Consider the following 21,125-nt stretch of genomic DNA (forward strand, 5'->3'; position numbering starts at 1 on the left):
ATAGTTGGTGCCTCACATGAATAAATGACGAGTGAGTGAGTTCCTGAGGGACTGGTTCATACATTGAATGGAAGCTAATGAGTGGGTGACTATAAAGGAGTGAAAGCAGCAGCAGATAAGTGAGTGAGTTACTAAGTGACCAATTAAGGTAGGGACTGAACAAGGTACTGAATGAAATAGTAAGGGGAAAGCAAAGGAAATATCAAGTGGGCAGGTGAGTGAATGGTGAGTGAGTGTTGAAGGGAAAGAGAAATGAAACTAAAGTGCAGGTGCAGAACTCGAGACCTGCAGCTCCTGCACGTCTTACTGCATGCAAAATGACCCACGTCACAGACAAAGTGTCTGCACTTACCCGAAAAGTCTGAAGCTTCAGCACTGGGACTTCATCGCTTCTTATATACGAAATTCGCCTGCTGATTCAGCACCTGTGCCCTCCCTCTCATGGGAATAAGTCACAGCCAAAGTTCTGATGAAATCCAAGCCACCGTGTACCGTTAATACTAAATATATCTGGTATAATTAAACCTGCCTATTGGTGCCAAGTAGCTCCGAGCTATGATATGGGCAGGGGATTTATGATTTCGAAATGAGAGAGCATGCAGTGTTTGAAGCCCTTTCTGGCTGCCGGACTCTGAATGTCTGAGGCAAAATTCTAATAAAAATGGACAGAATGCTCTAACTTTCTTTTAGAGAAGGCTCAAAAGAGTTTGGTACTGTTTATTTATATTTATATTTGAGCACATGCTAAAATGTGAGCACAATATAAATGTGTCTCATTAGAAAGGTTACCATGTGTGTGATATTTCTGGCTTCTTTGAATGCACCTCAGCTCTAATAACAACATGGGGCGCAGAGGCTCCATTCTTTGCATCTTCTTGTCACATGGCTGGGGACCCTCTACAACTGAAACTATTCACTAGCATCCAAAGATGACGTGTCCCAATTAGACTTAAGTACCTCCATTCTATTGGACACTCTGAATGGGCTTTGGGCTCTGTAGTGCCAGGCGTTTCCACTCTGGGTGTCAGACTTCTTTCCCTATCATCCCTACAATATCAAAGATTGCAGGTGTCTTCTGCATGACAAAACATTGGGCACTCTGCCAGCAATGGAAAGTTGGTCCCAAACCGTCTCTGACGTTCCGAGGTGGCGTGTCCAAGCAGTGAAGACGAGCTCGAAGGTGTCACACTGGGAACTCATGTACTATAACTCAGTTTTCAGAGCAACAATCAAGTATTGTCCAGCCTGCATTCTTAGTTACAAAAATCCTTTAACAACAACCTACATGCATAAATATATAAGCAAATTGATGTAAGTGACACAGATTAATAAAGCAACAAAATATGGGGGAAGCTCTTACACTTTCCACACTATTTTCCAAAATACAATTTTTGGGGATCCAACTGATAGTGAATGCTGTGCTTTTGGACATACAATGGGGTACTCATCTCGCACCAAAGCTATAAATGCTAATACTTTGTTCTCGAGCACTCGCCGATAACAATCACAAGGAAAACTACACAGAATAAATGGCAACCTGTTCGGAGTGAAAACAAAATCCTAGCATGGTAAAACAGCGTCTGTGTTCTCTGCAAACCTGATTGTCTCCTTGGGTAGGCTTCGAGTTTGCTGCTACCTGGAAACTTGAATATCTCCCAGTCCATCTGTGATAGTGATACTGAGTCAAAGACTTCATGTCTAGGGAGGCTGACCGCATTATTGAAAGGATATCATGTGGTGTCTGAACACCGGGGTGTTTGAGCGCACATTAACAAACTTTAAACTCAAAGGGCATACCACCTCTTTAAGCTTCTGGATCTGGCTGGTATGCAGTTCCATCGTGGAGGAAGGGAGAGGGGTTGGATATGTGGTCTGCAAGGCAGGGCTAAGGGACCCTCAAATATGACGCAGTAATACTTACCAGGCCACTGACGGTTGGTGATACTGACTTCCCTCCATTCATCGTTTTAGTGGGACCTGGGAAAAGCCAAAGGGGATGGGGAAGGGTGGCTAAAAGTGTACAAGCAAAACAAATCTAACGTTGGTGGAGGGGATGCTAGGAAGAGTCACACTCAGATCACAAGGTAGATTGTTCTTAGACAGCCACCTTCTCTTCTCTGATAAGGAGTAGAGACAGTTCTTGACAATCTGTACCAAGGCTAAGATCAAACACAGTGTGCTGTTCCTAACCAAGGGTAACACCATTTGTGTACCTTAGTGGTTGAGAGGTCAGAGAGAGTGTTTTACTTGTTGGAGCAAAAGAGCTCACCGACCCAAAAGGGTGGCATGCTCTTCATCCTTCAGTTCGCTACTCCTGATGCAAAGCAAGTGGACCATATAGACGGGGTAGGGTGATGTTTATGCCCACGAATGGTATATAGAATGTCATCAGGATTTTGATGGGGATACCAAGGTGCTTGATTCCAGTATGGATTGGCTCAGTTTTAGTGTGTGGTATTATCCATCTACAAAGAACGAGTTATAAAATGTGTACCTTGGTGAGTATACATTTGAGCGATCAAGGTTCAAGATTTTTATTAGAGATTTAGATCTTACAATGAGATCTACAATATATAAGCAGCAATTAATACAACTTTAAAAAAAGAGCTAAAAAATATAAGAATATTACAGCACATTAATGTATTCAAAGGACAGTTTATCACCTCGATAGCTGCTTTAGCAGTTGCAAATCCATGTTTTTTAAAAAAGGGGTCTTTTAAAAATTTCTATTGATAAACTCTTAAGACAGGACAGAGAAAGTTCAATAGTCTGTATACCATTATGACATAAAGTGCAAATTCTTTCGTCCCAGACTACCTTCTGCCATGCATCTGTCACACTTTTTAATCGTAAACATTTCAAACTACAAAGCATTACACAGCGTTGCACCCTGTGATCCAGGTTTCAGTTCAAATACACTTGAGGTACTGCTGCCTGACATGATTGAGTGACACACTGGAACCAAGATTTTGCGCTACATATAACCATATCATTCTCCATCGAACAGGGTGCTATAGTAAGCTTAAAAAATCTTTTAAGTTGAACATAGCTCATATTCACAATCTCTGATTTAGTCAGGGAAAAGTGCTAAAGGGCAGCTAAAATATTAGTTCTAAACAGACTGGGTGCAGTGGTGGGAAGAAGACATTCCATGGCCATAAGACTCCTTAAAGACTTTTGCTTGGCATAAAGGATACGATACCATCTTAGATTGGCAGCTATCCTCTTATGTAAGTGCTCACCAATTCAAATTCTAGCCTTACGCTTCATCGAGGCCATAGAATTTAAAGTGCAAATAGTGCAGAGGATCTTCCCCTTCACCTTATACATGAAGTGACATTACTTAATATTTATTGTCTCTAGAGCATAAAGAAAGGTCGACGAAATATGCATTTTATATACTGTTAGGAGATGATTAAAGTGCCTGTTACCTGATTCTCCATAAAGTGGCTTCAGTGCATCCCTATGAGCATATGGCTTCTTAAATATGTGGGCAATATGTTCAGTATCAGTCGAATTCTAAGGCAGAATTATTAGAGAACCACTTACATTTGGTATTGGTCCGATGCCTTTTTGTACCGAATCTCATAATCTTGGTTTTATTTGTATTTACCTTCTGGAAGGGGGTTTCTGACTAAGATGACAACATATCTAGACAACAACAACAACAATAACTTTATTCAGCTTTAAAGATAAAACCATAAAAGTCCTACAAACATCAATATACCATCATTCGGGTTACAAATTGACAAATATAATAGGTTCCGGGAAAGCTAAACACATGATAAAAATACATGAATTGCAATGCAGATAATAATTACAGCCTACTCCAGTATTGGAACTTTCATAGATTCCCATAGCTTGTATCATTCCCCGTCGTTGGAATGGGAGTCTCAGTATCACAATATCATAGCAGTATGTACAAAAGAGAAAGAAAAAGGCCTAGGCCTCATTCCCTTTTGTAGCATATCCACCTCTTTTTGCAAAAGAGGCCAAAGCAAATCAACAGCCAATCAGATTAGCCTCACCCCATAGAACCCTCCTGAGAGAACCTCAGAGCCTCAGATTTTCTACCGCACGTTGTGCTAAGGGAGTCTCCTTTAAGCTCTGCTCACTTCAACTCTATTTGAAGATTTGTCCAGCATTTTTCCTTCAGAATTGTTAGGTGTTTCATATGAAATGTCTGACAAGGAGAAGAAAGCCCTTTTCAAGGCTTGTTCCACCTGTGGCAAGAAAAGGCTGTATGTGGAGGACAGGCATAAGGACTGCATTTATTGCCTGTACCCTGATCATAAGGCTACGGACTGCAAGATCTGCCGCACCTTCTCTACAAAGACCCTCCGGGACTGTGAGGGTCGCCTCCTCACTTGGCTCCAGAAGCTGAAGTCGAGGAAGGAAACTCTGTCAAGTGACAGTGAGGATTCATCATCTGCTACCTCTTCCAGAAGGTTAGTCAAAAGGGGTAGGGCTTCCCCTTCACCATCCTCAGAGCGTCCAGTTAAGGCCTCAAAAAAGACCCCTTGTGAATCTGAGAGCCGGAGTCCGAGCAAATCTCCTCACCATGGTGTAAAGGAGAGCGAAGGACTATCTACAGCTACAGCAGTGGTGGAGTATGCTAAAGCATTTAAGAATCCCTCTTCTCTAACATCTGAGAAGTCAGAGAAAGGTTCCAAGTTGTCAACGACGTTACAGAAGACTCCGTCGACGAAGGCTTCTAAATCTCAGGTGAGAGAGTTACACTGTCGACAGGCTCGTCGACGGTGCCGTCAACGTCGACGGGAGCGTCTACGACGGTTACAACAACTAGAGTGTCGACGAAGGTGTTGACGACGACAGCGGCGACGCCGATGGTGTTGATGACGGCAGTGGTGACGACGGTGTCGTCTACGAGAATAACTACAATGACAACGACGGCAGGAGCGTCAACGGTCTCGTCAACAGCAGTGTCGACGATGCCCATCTTGTCGTCGACGATTCAATCGTCGACGGTGGATCTTCTGTCGACGACCTCGTCGACGATGGTTTCTCTGGCAACCCCATCGCCGACGGTACCGTCGATGACGTCTTCGTCGACAGAGAGGATTACAATTTCCTTAAAGAGGATAACGCCGGAAATGACATCTCCAAGGAGGATTACCCCCTTGCTTTAGGAAGAAGAGGATTTTGATGGGATGATCAGGACTCTTTTGGCTATGCACATAGTCCTTCACAATTGTTAGTGAAATGCCAAGAGACTGATTCTGAGGGCGAGTACCTTCATGAGTGCTCTGACCAGCAGTCCTATCAACGACAGGAAAGCACAGACCAGGAGGTGGTTTCAGTTCCTTCTTCCCTCTTGGCAGATCTTCATGGCATGTTTCAAGATTTTAGGGCCAGGTTTTTTCATGCTCCTCCTCCTGCTGCCTCTTTCCCTGCAGTACAGGCTGTTCCTACACCTTCGGCTTCTACAACGGTTTCTCCGGAAGTACCATCCCAGGTGGTATCTCAGCCACAGACACCTGGTCCAAGTATATCTCCAGTGGCCCAGGATGTTCAGGATGATTTCTTGGACGAGGATCAGGATGATGGCAACAGGTCTAACCAAGGTTTAGAGTGGGACGATTATGTGATCCCGAACCCAGCGGCACCTACTCCGGATCCAGTGGACTCTCCCCTGGCGCATATTGGGGGCTTTCACAAGCTGATGGAGAGAGCCTCCAGTAGGTTCAAACTTCCAATGCCTTCTTTGCAAACAGAGTGCTTTCTCTATGATTTTAAGGAGCCCTACAGGAAGGTAATCCGGTCCATTCCCATTGACAACCATGTCTGGGAGGAGGGTTTGGAAGCAATGAAGAACCCGGCTATGGTGACTCCGGTTTTGCCACGCCTGGAAAAGAAGTACAAGGCCCCTGAGGATAGTCCGGCGTCTTTGATTGGGCAACCAAAACCGGATTCAGTAATATCGCAGGCGGCGCAGAGAAAATCACGTAATCCTTCTGCACCCCTGACAACTCCTCCTGATAGAGAGGGCAGGCGCGTTGATAATGCGGGGGAAGAGATTTTTCTCTATGGCAAGTCTTCTGGTACAGGCAGCAAATGCGCTGACGATCCTTGGCAGATATGATCGCCAAATGTGGTGCGATCTATCACCATATTTGGACCAACACCCCCAGGAATCCAAGGCGGAGGCCAAGAAGATCCTGCAGGAGGGGTAGGCGACATCAGTGGAGGTGATACACTGTGCCATGGATATTGCCACTACGGCTTTCCGTTCGCTGGCAGGCGCAGCCAAGGATAGCTCAGGGCGACATGGTTCAGGCCAGAGGTCCAAAACAAGATGCTGGACCTCCCATTTGATGGTGAGGCATTGTTTGGCAAGCATATCGATGATTCCCTCCAGGACATGAAAAAGGATACGGAGATGGCTAGATCTCTCAGTACTCTTCAGAATCGGAAGGTTCCTTTCCAGGGAGCCAGAGGAAAGAATACTACTTCTTACAGAGGTTCGTACCAACAACAACGGTACTCTTCTATGGGTCAATGCCTCAATCGTATCGGCAACCTTACCAGCAGAAACAAGGCCAAACCTCGTCATTCTATAGGTCCAATTCTAGAGGGAAGCAGATCTGGCAGGAACGTTATTCTTCCAAGAGGCAATAGCGGCGTTCCGGCTCTGCCTGCTGTACCCACCTCCCCATCAACATCTGTGGGAGGCAGGGTGTCTCAATACCTCCACAACTGGAAACGGATAACATCAGACCATTGGGTGCTCAACATCATTCAAGAGGGCCATACACTGGAGTTTATTCAAATACTACCTTCCAACCCCCTGCTGCCATGCTTTCGAAACATCTGCATCTCTTGCAGCTCAAAGTTCCTCAGATGCTCCTCAAGGGAGCTGTAGAGCTGGTTCCCTTTTCTCAAAAAGGGGAAGGTTTCTATTCCAGGTTTTTCATTCTCAAGAAGACGTGGAGATCTTAGGGAGCTAAACACCTATCTCATTTCTCAATCCTTTCGGATGCTCTCGCTCCAGGACATCTTACGTCTCCTCAATCCGGGAGATTTCATGGCCACTCTCGATCTCGAAGATGCGTATTTTGACATACCCAATCATCCAGCCCACAGGAGGTTTCATCGATTCACAGTAGCCAAGAGCCACTTCCAATTCAAAGTTTTACCTTTCAGAGTTCGCTCTGCCCTGAGGATCTTTACCAAGGTGCTGGCACCAGTGGCAGCTTTCCTAAGGAGGCAGCATTTTTAGGTCTTCCCATACCTGGACGACTGGTTACGGAAGGCCTCGTCCAGGGGGTCAGCGGAGGAAACAGTCAAGGCATGTACAAACCTATTCAGGAATCTGAGTCTCACTCTCAACAGGGAGAAGTCGTCTCTTTTCCCTTCCAGGACAGCACGGTTCCTGGGGGCTATCCTGGACACAACTCTCAGCAAGACTTCTCCATCCTTCGAAAGGCAAGAAAAACTGAGGTCCATGGCTCATTTGTTGAGAAAAAGAAAGTGTCTTTCAGTACGCCGTTACAAATCCCTTCTAGGAGTGATTTCTTCATGCATTTCTCTAATATCCCACTGCAGATTGCGGATGTGATCTCTTCAGGAGCAACTAAACATGCAATGGCAATAAGTTCACAGCTCATTCGACGACAAGGTGGTGATTACTGGCGCAATGAGAAAGGCAGACTTGTGGTGGATAAAGAAAGAGAACTTATCCCTAGGTCTATCCTTCATAAGCAATCCAGCTTCTCAAGTGGTAACAACAGATGCCTCGCTGGAGGGCTGGGGTGCAGTGCTTCAGGACTTACATGTAAGCGGGTATTGGTTGCCTGAGCACCTCCTTCTTCACTTCAACCTCCCGGAGCTCAGAGCGATCCGTCTGGCGTCACGAGCCGTCTCGTCCGCACAGACAACACCACGGCCATGCGCTACATAAACAAGGAAGGGGGCACCAGATGTCTTCCGTTGTCACAGGAGGCCTAAGAAATTTGGGAATGGGCAATCCTACACGGAATATCGCTACAAGCAGAGCACCTACCAGGAGTGCTAAACGAAAAGGCAGACAGGCTCAGCAGGCTTTCGTCAGTCAGCCACGAATGGGAACTGAACCAGACGGTCTTGGAGGAGATTTTCCATAGGAGGGGCAAACCCTCAATAGATCTCTTTGCCACCCCGGTGAACAGAAAATACCAGTTTTACGCAAGCAGGCTACACCATTGAGGATCACTGGGGAATGCGCTTTCGATAGCTTGGTCAAAAGTATTTGTGTGCACCTTTCCCCTCATTCCTTTGATTCCAAGGCTACTCAAGAAGATCAAGGCGGAACCATGCTGCAGGATCCTAATAGCTCGGGCTTGGCCGAGGCAGTTTTGTTTCACAGAGCTTCACCTCCTTTATCTGGTCCCTCCACGTCCTTTGCGGGTGATCCCGGATCTTCTCACGATGTCCCAGGGTCAGATCTGCCATCCGGATCCTTATTCCTTACACCTGTCAGCATAGCTCCTGAGCAGCGAGAGTTCCTAAATCTTCACCTCTCTGACGAGATAAGAGATGTTCTCTCTCAGGCTAGAGCTCCTTCCACTCACAAGACTTACCATTTGAAATGGAAACGATTTTTCGTCTGGTGCCAGAAGAAGGGTGTTGACCCTTTCTCATCTCAGCCTCATCTGGTTCTTCCGTATCTCCTGTCCTTGGCTAAGGCAGGATTGGCTCATTCATCCATAAAGGTTCACTTAGCTGCAGTTTCTCGCTACAGATGCACTGCATCTGGACCTTCTCTCTGGTCATCCAGAATTGTCAAGCATTTTCTCAAGGGTCTGTTTCGAGTTTTTCCTCCGGTGAGGCCTCCGCCTCCCACATGGTATTTGAACTTGGTTCTCACCCAGCTGATGAAACATCCCTTCGAACCAATTCATCAAGCAGATATGAAATTCCTCTCGTGGAAACTGGCACTCCTTCTTGCTCTCACTTCTGCAGGACGCATTGGGGAATAGCAAGCTCTCACAATACAGGAATCTTTTCTCCAATTCAAAAGAAATACTGTAATTCTAAGGACTAATCCAAAGTTCATACCAAAAGTGCCTTCAGACTTTCATCTCAACGAGCCAGTGATTCTCAAGGCTTTCTTTCCTCAACCTTCCACGCAGGCGGAAAAGTCAATTCATTCACTGGATGTGCAGCTGTGCTTGAAATTTTATCTGGACCGCACTAATGGATTTTGAAAATCTTCTCAATTATTCATCGCATTTAGTGCTCCTCGCAAGGGCTTAACCCTGTCTAAGCAAGATATTGCTAGATGGATCTCCAGTGCCATACAGTACTGTAACTCTGCAGCAGGCAAGCCTCTAGAAGGCAGAGTTAGAGCACACTCCACAGCGTCCATGGCTTCCTCTACGGCTCTCTTTGTGGGAGTTCAGATTAAAGACATTTGCAGAACTTCAACTTGGAGTAGCACGCACACCTTCACAAGACATTACTGCCTGGAAACCTCGACACAAGAAGACACGGCTGTAGGCCAGGCAGTCCTGAGGAACCTCTTCCATTGAGTGGCGAGCTTTCCTTTCTTCCCTCCTTCCTTTTCTTACTGTTACTTGCACATTTTGCTATGTGTTCTTCATGTGATTGCACTGTTGAATCAGGTTTAAAAATAGAAAAAAGAGGTAATGGAGGAGGTGATGATAAGAGGCAGTGAAATGTGCCATCTGACTGCTAGCTACTCTGATACAAGCTATGGTAATCTATGAACGTTCCAGTACTCGAGTAAGAAACCAGTTTCTTACCTGTAACTTTGGTTCTCCAGTATTGGTAACTTTCATAGATTCCCATGTGCCCACCCTACTCCTCTGGGAAAGCTCAGCCCTCAGCAAGTTTGGTTATACTGTTACACAACGGCTACGAAAATCTGAGGCTCTGAGATTCTCTCAGGAGGGTTCTATGGGGTGAGGCTAATCTGATTGGCTGTTGCTTTGCTTTGGTGTATTTTGCAAAAAGAGGTGGATATGCTACAAAATGGAATGAGGCCTAGGCCTATTTCTTTCTCTTTTGTACCTACTGCTATGATATTTTGTTACCGAGACTCCCATTCCGACGACGGGGAATGATACAAGCTATGGGAATCTATGAAAGTTACCAATACTGAAGAAACAAAGTTACAGGGAAGTAACTTGTTTTCTTGCCCTGAGTCTGACGGCGACACATAAAAAACTTAAGAGTGTAGAAAACGGTATCACTAGAGAGAAGTTGTAAATAGATAAAAGGAGGTCTCACCCTCCTAAAACCCATTTTTTAGGAATGGGAATAATAAATAACTTTCTAAGAACAGCATAAAAAGTACAAAACAAAAAAAAAGTATGTTATGTCCTGAGGAGACTCACCATCGCAACCACAGGGCATGAGGCCCTGAACTCTATGGGAGCCAAGGGTGTGTGCCAATAAGTTGTGAAAGAGGTCGAGCCGGAACCTTGTCAATAAAAAACAGTTGTGAATACCTTTTAGCCCTAGGAGATAAGCCTCGATGGTATTCACAGTTTTCAGTAAAATATACTTTAGCACACTGGGCTTGCACAGCTCTTTTCCCTCTCTTTCACAATGACGTGTTCTTAAAAAGCACTACTTGGCCAGAACATGGTCCCTTTTACATGTACGCTCCGGGTTCGTAAAAAGATCTGCTCTTCCTAGCCTGGCGAGATCAACTCTTATGTACTGGAGCCATCTGATATGTGCAACACAATCAAGAGAAAAACAATCCCGTAGGACGTCTTTACTAAGTGTATTCTCTTGCTTGGCCCAAATCTTGAGCCACTAAGCCAGGGGACGGACGTCCAGTTCATCTGAAAGGAAAGTCATTCCCAGTTCCTTGTGGACAACATAAGATAGGGTACTTTGCGGGACAGAGAGGACTCTGCTCAAAAAAGGAATTTTCAGCACTTTGCAAGGCCCCCAGCTCAATGTGGCCCCATATCTTACTCCTGTACCTATACTTTGAGATACATTTTGCTTGGTAGATCTTCAAAAGGGCCCCTGTAGGCTTTCCTTCCACTCTGCTCCCAAAGTTAAAGAAGGCCACAGAGGCTTTCACTAGATCCCCTTTCTTCCGATTAAGCTAGACATTTCTGGAGACCTTTGGGTGCCTAGTCTAGCAGAACAATATCGTCTGCATAAAGCGAAGTCCCCAAAGGATGAGATCCTTGCTCACCACAACGTGCAGGTCTGCCATATATCGGGAAAAAAGCAGGAGTGCCAACAGGCATCCCTGTTTCAACCTATTATTGGTCAGAATGTTCGGCGTCAATCCACGCCTACATCCTAACTTAACATAACACCAGCTACTTTTTCCAAAGGGTCAGCGAAGGTCAAAAACAGTTGAACAATCTATGAAAGCTGCATAGACAGGCGTCCCTCAATGTTTCAGATATTTCTCCAGTACAAGATGGTTTGCTGTTATATTTTCCAAGTTCGAGTGACCAGCTCTAAACCCTGCCTGCTCCAAAGGAATACATTTTTTTCTTACACCCTTTCAAGTAGATGAGATAACACACTTTCGGGAAAAATCTTTCCTTTGGAGTCCAACAGGGTGATCTGTCTATAATCCCCAGGAACAATGGAGGGGCCTTATTTATGTAACAGTGTAATAATACCACCCCTCCAAGAGCTAGGGATCACCACAGATAAGCAACAATAGTGGAAAATCAGGTCTAGTTTTATGATAGAAATAGTTAGTTGGTCTGGACCTCTTGCTCCAGTATTCTAGCAGCTTTAAGATAATCCAACACTTCCCTTCTCATAGGGGGAAGAAGGGGAGCACAACTCCCAGCTGAACCCTTATCTATGGATCCAATAACACTGTTACTGGGTATCTATGAGTTTAAAGCATAGAGGGTAATAATGTACTTTTGCCATTCCATGCTACTATTAATATTTATCTTAGGTTTGGAGAAGGAGCCACTCTTTTCCCTTATGATTGTTCAAGAGGCTTTTTGATTTTTACATTTTACTTCTTCTGTTATTTTTACCCAGACTCGTTGGGATTCTTACCCATCTAGTTTAAGTGAGAAATCCACTTATTTCATTCCTTAGAATATAAGGTGTATTGCCTTCTTTGCAGATGATTAAGAGTTTGTTAAAAATAAACCGTTTATTCAAATTATTGGATTGCCTTAAGGGTTTCTTGCAAGGGATACCCTTCGAATTCTGAGTTATTCTCACTAGTTATCCCATATCTTCCCCAAATACGTTTACAGGTAACAATCCTGATGGGGGAAGATTTTCAATAATTTTCCTTAATTTTACTGATAGCGACTGTTTATCTTTCTTGATCCATAAAACCTTTCCATTATCTACGCTACTGATAGCGACTGTTTATCTTTCTTGATCCATAAAACCTTTCCATTATCTACGCTAAGTAGCACATCATCACTTTCAGAGATCTGCCATGTATCCACATCCTCTGGTATCCTGTTAATGGTGAAAAGAAGAATATTGTGATCACTCAAATTATTCTTTATAACCTTTAGATCAGCTAGATACTGGAAAACCATGTACGAGCTAACAACATAGGCTCTCCTTGCGATTTCGGGTGGACTCGCATCCGCCCGCACCGTTGCGGAGAAGGAACTCCCCGACCATAAGTTAGCGGTTTTGTCCCCTTATTTGAATGCGACTGCAGATAGTGGGGTTGGAAACATCCATTTTCCAATGGGAGCTTGTGCGACAGGCTGAAAACGTCAGCAGCATAAGCTCCCATTGGAAAATGGAAGTTTGTAAACATCCCCGCACTGTGTGGCAGGCAACTCACGTTGGGGAGAGGAGTTTGTCTAATGGCTATGGTGGTCAATCTCGAATCAGGGGAACTGGGTTCGAGTCTCGGCAATGACTCTGAACATCCTGTGATTCTTGGGAAATCACTTAGGGCCACATGTAGCAAGCCAAATTGCGATTGCAAACCCTGAAGTTCTGCGAATTTCTGCGTTTGAGATCGCAATTCAGCTCTGTGCAATGTAGAAAGGCAAATACCTACTCGCAAAATTAGGAATCGCAAAAATGGCGATTCCTTTTATTGCGCAAGCATTTAGAAAATCGCAATTTGCGATTCCCTAAATGCTATGCTAGTAGGCATCACAAATTGCGATATTGCCTTTAGGAATCGCAAATTACCACCATCTTCAAGTTGAAATTGAAATTGCGCACGCAATTTGCAAATACCTAGGCCCATAAGAATGAATGGGGAGGTATTCCTTGATTGCGAATCGCAATTTGCAATTCGCAATTCGCAATTAAGGAATTTTAAGGAATCGCAAAAAATATTGTGAATCCTACCTACATGGCATTTTGCGAGTCCTTAATAGCGATTCCCTAAAAATCGCTATTAAGGACTCGCTAAACTGCTTTTACCTACATCTGGCCCATAATCTCCCCGTGCCTAACAAAATAATGTGTCCTCGTGTAATGCAACTGGTGCTATGTAAAGCGCGTTAATTAGGGTCAAGTTTGCTCTATATAAAACTCTGTAAAATTAAAAATTAAAAAAAGATATCTAGGTTGTCAGTTTTTTCCTGGACTTCCCCAGCGCTTCCTCCGGGAGATTAAATCAGCGCAAGATTTGTGAGCAATACAAGTGTGCAGTGTGCATGGACTTCTTTTCTGCAGGCTACAGGCCCGACTGCACAATCCTCTACCACGCCACCATAGGTACTGGCGAGAGAATTGTCCAACTCACAGCTAAAAAGTATTGGAGAACTAGAACCTCAGAAGAAAGGACTGGCGACCTGCTAACTGCATTCACACCTAGGTTGACTGCCTCCGCAGGGAGCCCCCCCCCTTTTCTGTACCTAATGCAAAGCTACAAAGTAATTCTCAAAGTTCTTCCCAAGCAGAGAGGTAGTGGTAATGGTTGTGCAAAGGTATAGCAAAGGTTTCCCCAGCTGTCATGGGCCAATCATCCAACCCGACATCAATGAATTGTGGGTGTGGCAGTGGCTGTGGCTACCGCCTAAGCTGGAAGGATGGAATGCAAGACTATAACATAATGCTTCAACCAAACTTTAAACCAAGGCGAGACCATATTAGAGATGTTTTTAACAGTCTCCCCCTGATCTACCCTGGAGAAGGTGGATGGGTCAAAGGTCAAGGGAGACATGGTGCCCCAAGCGCACCGAGTCCTGGCTCGGCAGCCTCCGTAAGACCTTGTGCTCACCTCCCTGGCAGGGCCCCCCTACTGGGGGACTCACACTATAAAGACCGAACAGAGCACCAGGCGCTCACCTCACGCCATCAAGACCTCTGCTCCTTTCACTTCCTCTCCCCTCACAGCTCTTCACAGCTGTGTGCATCAGGCTTCCCATTCCCACTCAATGTCTGTTTTGTTTCCCATCTGAACTATTATATTCTGGCATTGATCCTTTTGATGACAGCACATTCTGTAGTTCACCGTCCCACCTGGGCTGCCAGAAATAGTTGAACTTGGTGTGAATGTGTGATGGGTCGCAAAGCCTCAAGGAAGGGACTACAGCTTGGCTCATCAGACAGGCAGGGTAGCATAGGTTAGTACGGCTACCTGCCCTTGGATCCCCCGTAAGATAACCCACCATAATTTGCATACTTTTGTATGGAATAAACCTGCAGCCATATTTTCTCCAAACAAAAAAGTTGTGTTGTTTATTTATTTATGCTTCCTTTTTCTACCTTGGTGCGGGTGGGGATCTTGCGCCGATAATGGAACTATGCGCGCTGGACACGTCATGTCCGGCACGCCGAGGGATGGGGAGGGGTAATTAGGCCTCCCCCCGCCATTGTTGGTCCTCTTTGCAGCCCGACACGCCGTCTCCTACCCTACCGCGTACCCGGCATGGGACAGGCAAGGGAAGTTTGAGGATGTTGTAATGTTTTCTTTGTCGTTGCAGGCGGAGTCACAGGGCAATCTGGAAGCAGTCTGGGTACAGAAGGATACCTCTGCAAGTGCACAATAGGGGTGCCAGAGCCAAATCACAGGAGCCTCAGGGGAGGGTCCTGGATCAATAACGTCAGGCCCTTTAGTCCTTTAGGGCGGTTGTGGGCCTGAACAACCGGGTGCTTGCCTTGCTACGCTTTGGCTTGAGAGGGGTGTGAGTAATAAGGGACCAATGTGTCAAGCTTAATTTACAAGGGGTGCCATTAGGCATCATCCCAAAATGTAGCTACTGCACCCTATTTCAATACTTCTGCCACCAGCCAGAATCTGATTGACAATGTTGAGTGGAATACACCCTCAAAACTTCAGAGTGGGGGGACAGGTTCTAAGAATGACCTATCTTTGAGTAAACCAAGTATGTTCCCAAGCTGCACTAGATTTGGACTTTGAATTCCTTTTTTGATCAGGGACTTCTCATATTTAACTAAAGTAAAAGTTGTAGATGAACCATAGGGACAAAAGAAAAATTGGGGAATAGGACAACTGCCTAGTCAGTGAGCGACTTCCATGCTTAAATGGAACGAATGTCTGAAATATTCAGTAATGTTTGTTGTGTTGAACAGAGATACTATGTCTCTAGCATAGTAGCGCTAATTGTTCCACATATTCCCAGAACGTTTCTAGGTCATTGACTGGTATGTAGGTGGGAAAAAATGTGTAAACCAATTCAAAAAGCAAACATGTAATGGCCCATTCTGAAACATACCGGCAAAAGTAGTCTGATTTTTGGTGTGCCGGTGTATCTGCTGTGTGTGCAAAATATTACAGAGTGGTCCTAGACACAACTTATCAAAATCATGTACATGAATTATTCATTTTTTACTCTTTGTGGGACTTAATCCTAAAAAATAAAGAAAACAAAACAACAAGCCAAATGCGTTAGCAGTATTATCCTAGACACCCAAAACAGATTATAAGACACTGGGTTTGCCTATAGCAATATGAATTTGCAATTTATTTCACAATCATATATACATATTTACAAAAAACCAAAGGAGTTTGGGGGAATTCTGCCAGGTGCAGTATATAGTGCAAAAGTTTTGTGCTCAAGTGAAAGTGAAGAGGAAATTGAGTAAAAGGGGGATAATCAAATGATTTTAAACAAGAGACTAAGGTTCTGTTCCCTTAGTATTATGCCAGCCCCACGTATATTAATCATACGGTTCGGATATAGTCTTTCCAAAGAAGGGGGGTGGGAAAGGGCAGGGGTGCCGGCATCAAGGAAAGGGGGGGGGATCGTCGATGTTTCGACCCTGGCGCTGTGGAGGGGGCTTCAAACACCTCAGCTACGGGTCTTCCTCAGGACGGAAACAGGGGAGGGGAACCTGGGGGAAACCATATGAAGAATCAAACAATTAAAACCTAACAATTATCAATATAAAAACTCCCAGTCAAAAGGTTGGGTACGTTACCTATACTGCAGAGAGACAGCGCCCCACGAATGAGGGTAGCCACCTACAAACAAAGAACGCATATGGCTAAGTGCCCATTAAGCAATTAACAGCACTGTTAAATAGAGAGCTGGATCTCTACTTCCAAAAAACGAAAAAACTCACCAATGAAAGGTGTCCTCTAGAGTTTTCAGCAAATGAAAAACTTGATAAAATAACTCTTCCTGTTAATGGAGAGGGCTGAATGGGAAATGAATCCAAGCACTAAAAGACAATCATACGGGGACAGCATCATTAGATTGCCCCAACCAACAAAACAGCTCAATGTACTACTTCCATGCTCGAAAAAGAAGAAAATGCAGGTACAACACTCACCCGAAGGGTGAATCTTGATAGAGGCGGGCCAAGTAATAATTTTATATACACCACACGCCAGTCGGGTAAATCAAAGCGCGTGGTCCTACAAAGTCCAGCCAAACAAAAAAGAAAATATGAGCAAATGTCCGAAAAAGCTTTATAGTGTTGCATTTAAACATTATACGCGGCACAAATGACACCATGCCTGTATGTAAAAACGCTGTCCTCCTCAACGGGTGCCGTCACCATAGACAACCCGAGGGAAGTGGCGTTCGAATAAATAAACACCTCGTTCCTGGCGTGCACGCAACCAAAAGCGTGCGCAATGTGTCAAAATAGGAGTCAGGATCCCTCTGGCACTCCGCGCTACGTTTCAAAGTAAGAGTGACCACCAATACTAAGTCTAGAAGGGAGGAAACACTTCCTGATTGTAAACTAATACTGCGGTGAAAATTGCTATCAAAAACCGCTCCATTTCTAGATTCTTAAATAGACATGCATTGTCAATGAAGATTAAGAGTAAAGCGGAAGGTGCACGGATGTAAATGCGTGACACAGAATAAAAGACACAGTGAAAACAGCATAGTATAGAATACATTACATAACCAAAATACAAAACAAACATCAGCTAAATTTAAAGCAGTTGGTCTATTTAGTCTCATAAACATAAAAGGCTTTTTTACAGAGGAAAAAAAGTAAAACACTGTTAAAATGTAAAACAATATTAGTCACAGCGCCCTTTGATCAGGCAAGGATGAAAGGTTCGCAACAGCCATATTCATAATGACATATCAGTGATGAAAAAGCAATTACATGAAAAAATGCAAACAATGAGCTCATATGTTAGCCATTATGTAGGGAGGCCATTTGTCTGGTGACCTCCTCATATTCATTGAGGCCTCTGCTGACCGTATCAAACATATGCATCCATTTGCATTCGCGGGTATTTAGAATGCCACCTTTAATACTCGCAGTACAGAGATCAAACAGGTTATCAATAACCATTGGCACTTGGTGGCTGACGAAATCAATATGACTGAACCACCGATGCATGCTTTTCGCAAGGGGAGGAGCGTAAAGGACTTTGTGGTCCAATCATTCCTGCCAAAAAGAAGTGTGGAATGTCAGACCACTCTGTGGAATATGCCCCCTATAGTAGGACACCATAAATGCGGATCATGTAAGGCCTGTACTATGACTTTGGAGTGTAAGCAATTTTCATACAATGACCGTAGCCATGTGCTGCAACATCACACTAATTGCAATACTATGGGAGTAATGTACGCTATCCTCTGCCCTTGTGGCTTTATGTTTATAGGCCAGACAGTGCAGAAAGTTAAAATACGGATACTGCAGCATTGCAGCCGAGTACGCTGCAAAGTGCAGGGTGCACCCCTAGTGGAGCATTTTGTGAAATTTGATCACCCTCCGGAAAGTCTAAAATGGTGGGTAATTGAGAAGGTTACAAAAAACCCACGAGGAGGAAATTTCGCAAGCATTCTAAATACCCGCGAATGCAAATGGATGCATATGTTTGATACGGTCAGCAGAGGCCTCAATGAATATGAGGAGGTCACCAGACAAATGGCCTCCCTACATAATGGCTAACATATGAGCTCATTGTTTGCATTTTTTCATGTAATTGCTTTTTCATCACTGATATGTCATTATGAATATGGCTGTTGCGAACCTTTCATCCTTGCCTGATCAAAGGGCGCTGTGACTAATATTGTTTTACATTTTAACAGTGTTTTACATTTTTTCCTCTGTAAAAAAGCCTTTTATGTTTATGAGACTAAATAGACCAACTGCTTTAAATTTAGCTGATGTTTGTTTTGTATTTTGGTTATGTAATGTATTCTATACTATGCTGTTTTCACTGTGTCTTTTATTCTGTGTCACGCATTTACATCCGTGCACCTTCCGCTTTACTCTTAATCTTCATTGACAATGCATGTCTATTTAAGAATCTAGAAATGGAGCGGTTTTTGATAGCAATTTTCACCGCAGTATTAGTTTACAATCAGGAAGTGTTCCTCCCTTCTAGACTTAGTATTGGTGGTCACTCTTACTTTGAAACGTAGCGCGGAGTGCCAGAGGGATCCTGACTCCTATTTTGACACATTGCGCACGCTTTTGGTTGCGTGCACGCCAGGAACGAGGTGTTTATTTATTCGAACGCCACTTCCCTCGGGTTGTCTATGGTGACGGCACCCGTTGAGGAGGACAGCGTTTTTACATACAGGTACGGTGTCATTTGTGCCGCGTATAATGTTTAAATGCAACACTATAAAGCTTTTTCGGACATTTGCTCATATTTTCTTTTTTGTTTGGCTGGACTTTGTAGGACCACGCGCTTTGATTTACCCGACTGGCGTGTGGTGTATATAAAATTATTACTTGGCCCGCCTCTATCAAGATTCACCCTTCGGGTGAGTGTTGTACCTGCATTTTCTTCTTTTTCGAGCATGGAAGTAGTACATTGAGCTGTTTTGTTGGTTGGGGCAATCTAATGATGCTGTCCCCGTATGATTGTCTTTTAGTGCTTGGATTCATTTCCCATTCAGCCCTCTCCATTAACAGGAAGAGTTATTTTATCAAGTTTTTCATTTGCTGAAAACTCTAGAGGACACCTTTCATTGGTGAGTTTTTTCGTTTTTTGGAAGTAGAGATCCAGCTCTCTATTTAACAGTGCTGTTAATTGCTTAATGGGCACTTAGCCATATGCGTTCTTTGTTTGTAGGTGGCTACCCTCATTCGTGGGGCGCTGTCTCTCTGCAGTATAGGTAACGTACCCAACCTTTTGACTGGGAGTTTTTATATTGATAATTGTTAGGTTTTAGTTGTTTGATTCTTCATATGGTTTCCCCCAGGTTCCCCTCCCCTGTTTCCGTCCTGAGGAAGACCCGTAGCTGAGGTGTTTGAAGCCCCCTCCACAGCGCCAGGGTCGAAACGTCGACGATCCCCCCCTTTCCTTGATGCCGGCACCCCTGCCCTTTCCCACCCCCCTACTTTGGAATGACTATATCCGAACCGTATGATTAATATACGTGGGGCTGGCATAATACTAAGGGAACAGAACCTTAGTCTCTTGTTTAAAATCATTTGATTATCCCCCTTTTACTCAATTTCCTCTTCACTTTCACTTGAGCACAAAACTTTTGCACTATCTACTGCACCTGGCAGAATTCCCCCAAACTCCTTTGTTTTTTTGTAAATATGTATATATGATTGTGAAATAAATTGCAAATTCATATTGCTATACGCAAACCCAGTGTCTTATAATCTGTTTTGGGTGTCTAGGATAATACTGCTAACGCATTTGGCTTGTTGTTTTGTTTTCTTTATTTTTTAGGATTAAGTCCCACAAAGAGTAAAAAATGAATAATTCATGTACATGATTTTGATAAGTTGTGTCTAGGACCACTCTGTCTTATACTATACGATACCCAGGTCCTTTGACTTTGTCTGGGTCATACCCCATTTTTCTTAATGTGCAAAATATTAGGCACACTACAATTTACTACTGAGGTGTGAATGTGGCAGCGAACAGAAAGAGGGACCCAATATTGGGTAATATCTTCTTTAGAAACATCACACCGATCATAAGTCACAAATAAACACAGGTGGAAGACCATATTCACACACTTTATATACCACAGCTTATGAAAAGCCAAGATATATATACATTGCTAGTTCATGGGAGGCTTAATAAAAGGACCTGCTTCACACGCCGCAACAACTGCACCTCGTCTGACAGACACTGGATCATTACCTTTGGTGCATGCAAGTAAGTGGTAGTTGCCATATACCGCTTCCCTCCACAAGTGATTCTGGACATGTCTGCAGACTAGAAGCAGAGACTCACTTCACCGACGGACTACTTAATACGATCCCTGCCATATCAACCTGCTGGCTACACTTAACATAGTCACCACTGTATCAATCTAAAAAATCTGTGACATATTACAGGCAAGCCAATCTTGTTGCTTGCACAAGGTATTAAGATGGATGTATTACCAAGCAAGTGCTGCAGTAGATCACCAGGTCAAGGTCTCTGCAGGGCAGCAGTTCTGTGCAAAAGCAGATTTACGTTGTGTGATAGGTGCCATTGACTGCCCATGTGTGGCAGTTCAGCCACCCCAGGCTAAGTGCAACCCATCACTGCAATCAAAACCACCTGAATAAAGATTGGAACATGCATTGCCTAGGATTGCTTCATTCATATGTATACTACTTTCCTTCTACATCACAAGGCAACTTCATCTTTTTTCAGTAATCAATCATACTCCAGTTGTGGGAATTCCACTGAAATCAGTCCAGATGCAGGGTAGCACAGGTGAAACAATACCTACTCATTGATCAGGGTGTTTTTGCTGTTCCGCAGTTTGAGCAGTATTATCTTGCCTCTAAAATCTGGTGGATTGCCAATTGGTTGATGGGTTTGC

The 21,125-nt window shown here is 44.1% G+C and overlaps 1 long non-coding RNA gene across 1 annotated transcript; it reads right to left on the bottom strand.

Annotated features, from left to right (window-relative positions):
• Nucleotides 1-3,548: 3,548 nt before the first annotated feature.
• On the bottom strand, nt 3,549-16,912 carry LOC144785015 (uncharacterized). The gene is made up of 4 exons (XR_013601740.1): nt 16,696-16,912; nt 16,486-16,584; nt 16,342-16,384; nt 3,549-3,651 (listed from the first exon to the last, which is right to left on the bottom strand). It is a non-coding gene; the product is annotated as an uncharacterized LOC144785015 (long non-coding RNA).
• Between the last annotated feature and the right edge of the window lie 4,213 nt (nt 16,913-21,125).

This window comes from Lissotriton helveticus, chromosome 10 (genome assembly GCF_964261635.1).
Source record: "Lissotriton helveticus chromosome 10, aLisHel1.1, whole genome shotgun sequence".
Lineage (NCBI taxonomy): Eukaryota > Metazoa > Chordata > Amphibia > Caudata > Salamandridae > Lissotriton > Lissotriton helveticus.